This window comes from Doryrhamphus excisus, chromosome 2 (assembly GCF_030265055.1).
Source record: "Doryrhamphus excisus isolate RoL2022-K1 chromosome 2, RoL_Dexc_1.0, whole genome shotgun sequence".
Classification (NCBI taxonomy): Eukaryota; Metazoa; Chordata; class Actinopteri; order Syngnathiformes; family Syngnathidae; genus Doryrhamphus; species Doryrhamphus excisus.
In genome coordinates this window covers 20,724,559-20,729,321 of record NC_080467.1, presented here as the reverse complement: position 1 = coordinate 20,729,321, position 4,763 = coordinate 20,724,559, and the positions used below count along the sequence as shown (strand labels likewise).

General features: G+C 49.9%; 1 pseudogene; it reads left to right on the top strand.

Moving 5' to 3' along the window:
- Positions 1 to 692: 692 nt before the first annotated feature.
- Positions 693 to 862, top strand: LOC131124141 (U2 spliceosomal RNA; annotated as a pseudogene).
- The last annotated feature ends 3,901 nt before the right edge of the window (positions 863 to 4,763 follow it).

Genomic DNA, 4,763 nt, shown 5'->3' with positions numbered 1-4,763 from the left:
GGCCCCGTGGGTGTGGGCAAAGCCAGGGCCGACTCCCCAAGACCCGCCCCCGAAGCAACTCCCCGAAGAGACCAGCCAGAGGCCATGGAGGAGCAATCCCAACCGGCAACAGGGCGCCAGCAGGCCGGAGGAGAGCCGCACCCCCGAGACCAGCGGGAGACCATACCCCACTAGGGCAGAAGGGCATCGAAGGCCACACACCCGTGGGCACAGGGGCGCCCCCGCCGGCCGGAAGGGAGCCCGTCCACGGCCGGAGGCACCGCCTCCCGCCCCCCACACACCCCCAGGAAGCAGAACCAGGCCCGCCCCAGGTAACCCCAGGCCCGACCACCGACATAGGACCGCCCCGGCCAGGACAGAAGAGGCCCGGGCACACTGCCCCATGGAGGACTGGGCGGTTGAGATGGAACACCCTACGCCAGACCCCCGCAGAGCCCCCCCCCCCGTATATCTACATGGCCATATACCCACATACACACCCACACATATACATAGAGACAGAAGCTTCTTTTTATGATATTTTAAAATGTACTGTACAAATTTTACACTTTTTACTGCCCACAGCACTGGTTTTTAACAAAAAAAAGTAAATAAAACACTTATTTCAAATGTGGTATTGTGTATTTTAACATTTTTAAGGGCAGTTTTCAAAAATAATGAAATGTGGTGAAATTTTGTATTAGTGACAATAAACAGTTTGAAAAAAAAATCTCTTCTAATCAGTTTAATATCTGATACGTCCCCCAACAGGGGACTAAATATTAAATTGCTTTTTGGAACAGGGAGATGCGATTGGGGCTTGCGCCATCCACTCCACGCATCGACCTGTTATTGCAGCGCTTCCAGGAACGGTGCACTTCTCCTTCTTGTGTAAACAGCAGACTCTGGCAGGGTGCATCTTGTGGATGATGCTGAAAGAAATGCACTGAACGTGCTCACGTTTGGTGCCCCCTGAGCAGTAATTCTGCAGAGGAAATGGCTCGTGGTAGCGGGGCACTGTGTCTGTGCACTCCGTGGACCCCATTTCCCTCGCAGCAGCCGGTCTCCAGAGGGTGTCAGCCACTTTTTGTCAGCCTTGCCTCCTGCAGTCTCCCACCGGCTCCTGATGCTCAGGTTTCGTGCGCGCTTCCCGGGGCCCTGTGAGTGTCGCATTGATCAACTGCTGGATGGAATCTGACACGATGATCTTGTCTGGTGGAGGCCTTCCAAGTTTCTTCCACAAACCAGTGGCATAAGGGGCTTTTCCGTCTTCCGTTTGGCTTCTCAGGGTCGGGTTTGGTGGCCCTTTGTGTGTTGGCTATGACAAAAAAAGGAAAAAAAAAACAAAAAAAAAACCATGTGGGATAGCCACAGGCGGTCAGAGCCTGTAAATTGTGCGTCTGCCCCCTCGGTGAGTGAGTGACCCGGTATTTTCTGCTCTCTTGTTTGCGCTTCTGACAGCTTCTGGCTCGGGTTCCAGTGGGCGAAGGGACTCAAAGTGCAGGAGCTGGCCTGTGCGGGTAGATTTACCATGAACCACAATGTTGTGGCTTCCATCTTGGGTGTCGCTGCTTGCCTTCCTTGGACATAAAGATCCCAAGCAGTTGCCTCTGCGGCTGGGAAGGCCGCTGAGAGCGACAACAGCAATTTGAGCCGCTTCCGCTTGAGTTGGACGGTTGTTTCTGACGGCCACCTCGTCCACTGTGGCCAGTGGTTCCGGTGTGCTGGTAAAGTGGAGGCGCTTGGCCGACGCCCCTTTCTCTGCCTGGTTGCCGTTTTTCATTGAGGTTTCCTGACTGAGAGCAGATCGGCCTCTCGGCTGGTTGGTTGGTTGTCTCCCGCGGACGGGCAGACCTTTCCAGCAAGCGTTGGTAGTGCTGGCCTGGTCGTTTCTTGCTCGAGTCCGGCTGCACTCGCAAGCCAAGGAGCTCGGCACGGCGCTGTACCTGCCTCTTGTTTTAAACACGGGATCAGGGGAGAGCGCGAACGCAGTCCTCCACTATCACAAATTATGCAGTCGAGATTCCCACATTTGGGGAATTCGCAGAGGAATTACTGTAACTGAAAAATGTACCCGGTACTTCTTTAAAAAGATTATGAGCAAAGTAGGAGGTATTTTTAAATTAAAAAAACAAAGACGGGTACATGGTGGAGACAAAAAATGAGATAAATGAAACGGTAGAATTCTTCTACCAAGAACTATATGAAATCAAAAATACAAACCCAGAGGCCATCTCAAGAGCACTAGATTTTATGGAAAAAACAGTGGATGAAAACATAGTTTTAACACAGGATTTTAGTCACGAAGAGTTAAATAAATGTATCAGGGCTTTTAAGAAAGGGAAGTCCCCCGGGGAGGATGGACTTCCCTTGGAATTTTATTTAACTTTTTGGGACATTTTAGCACCAGACTTACTCACTGTTTTTAATTAATTTGACCAAAGTAGCCGACTACCTGACAGTTTTAGAGTGGGGATAGTGACACTCCTTTACAAAACTAAAGCCAAGACCGACTTGAAAAACTGGAGACCGATCACCCTTTTAAACTCTGACTGTAAACTTTTTAGCAAACTTTTAGCCACACGTATGACCATGGTTTTAGACGACTTGATCAACCCGGATCAAACCTGTGCCATCCCTGGGAGGAAGATCACAGACAGCCTCATGCTGATCCGTGACACCATCTGTCTTGCGAGAGACAGAAATATTCGGCTAGTAGTACTAAATTTAGACTTTGAGAAAGCCTTTGATCGGGTCTCGCACCAGTACCTTTTTAGGGTACTGCAAAAAGTGGGTTTTCCAAAAAGGTTCGTAGCGTGGGTGGGACTGCTGTACCAGGATATTACCAGCAAATTTGTGGTTAACGGGAATCTGACAAAAGCAGTTAAAATCAACTGTGGCGTCCGTCAGGGATGTCCGTTATCTGCCCTCCTGTATATTTTATGTATAGAACCCCTGGCACAGATTTTGAGAAGGGAAAAATGGATCAACGGGGTGACAATTCCAGGGGGACTGACGACAAAATGCATTTTATACATGGACGATTTTAACATTTTATGCACAAATATTTCATCAGTTAACAGAACACTGGACCTGACTGACTGGTTTGGAGGGGCCTCTGGGTCCAAACTCAATAGGGATAAGACCCAAGCCCAATTTTACGGACCGTGGACGGCAACAGAGAAAATAGGACTTCCCCTGACTGTGACACAGACTGACCAAAAAATACTGGGAATTAAATTTGGCAAGGAAGGGGGAGGGGAAACCAACTGGGGAGACGTGGTAGGGAAAGTGAGACAAAGACTGGGCTTTTGGGGACTAAGACAACTGACTTTAGAGGGAAAGGTTTTAATCATAAAAGCTGTGATTTTACCTTTGCTTTTACTGATCAGCTCTGTTTTTATCCCCAAAAGACATGTGCTTTTAGAACTAGATCGAGCCATTTTTTATTTCCTTTGGGGCTCCAAGTGGGAGAGAGTGAGAAGAGATACTCTCAAAAAGGCAAAAGAAAAAGGTGGAAAAGCAATACCAGATCTGAAACTGTTTTCAGGCGCAATATATATAGCATTGCACCTGGAAAATGCAGTGGGCTCATCCAGTACTCCCAAGACCAAAGCCTTGGTACGATACTGGATGGGCTCCTACTTAAGAAAACTAAAAATGATTCCAACAGATCTAACGATACCTGTGGCTTTTAACTTACCACCGGCATATATATTTATAAGGACTTTTTTAAAACATTTTAATTTGGAAAGACAAACATTAGACATTTTAAAAAATCATCGCTCTGTCATTTCTGTTGTGCAGGAGCGGGACCCAGTGAGTCCAGTGCGCGGGCTTGCTTTCGGCGAGCCCACATCGGTTTGGCGCAATGTGAACCATCCTGCTCTCCCAAACAGACTTCGGGACCTGTCATGGATGGTGGCCCACGAGATCCTCCCAGTCAGGTCTGTTATGCACTCTCGAGGAATGTCAGCGAACCCAACTTGCCCCCGACCGGGTTGTGGCGCACCGGAGTCGGTGAGGCACCTCCTCTGGGAGTGCAGTGCTGCCGTAGACCTGTGGGCGACAGCCGGCGACCTAAATTTCCCGGACTTGCCAGCAAGGGAGGTCCTAAATGAACAGCTTGTGCTCTACGGGGTGAGCCACCAGGAGTCAACCGACAAAGACTTCGGAAAGCAGTGGCTCGCCCTCGCCGCCATCAAAGACGCCATCTGGACCTCCCGCAACTTGCTGGTAAGGAAGCACAGACAGATCCCCTCTGTGGCTGTGATCCGAATGGCTGCAGCAACCCTCGCCGCTGCAAGCGGCGGGCCAAGGACACAGCCACCAAGAAGAGTCGTCTGTGCCCACCTGGAGGTGGCACCCGGAGCTTCACGGAAAAGGTCTCGGCAGCGGCAGCCTGACTCTCCGAGAGAAGAAGGAGGAGACAGAGAAGAAGGATAAGGGTCTGAGGGTAAAATTTTACCTCCATTTGGTCCTGCTCTCTGCATCCTGGGGTCGCACCGCAACACAGACCGTGACACTGCCCAGATATTTATCCCGTATTTAGCTGGTTTGGAAGGCATGTATTGCCTAAATGGGCAGCGACCTCTGAATGCCACCAGCCTTTCATCCACTGTGATATTAGGGCCTGGATTACAGAGAAGTGGAAGCTGCTCTACCCACTTGTCCCCGACTGTCCTAATACCTGCCAGCTTGTCTCTCTCCTGTCTCCCAGCCAATGTTTCTTGATTATCAAATTGGATCACTCTGGAGAAAATGTGAAAATTCTCCAGAGACAT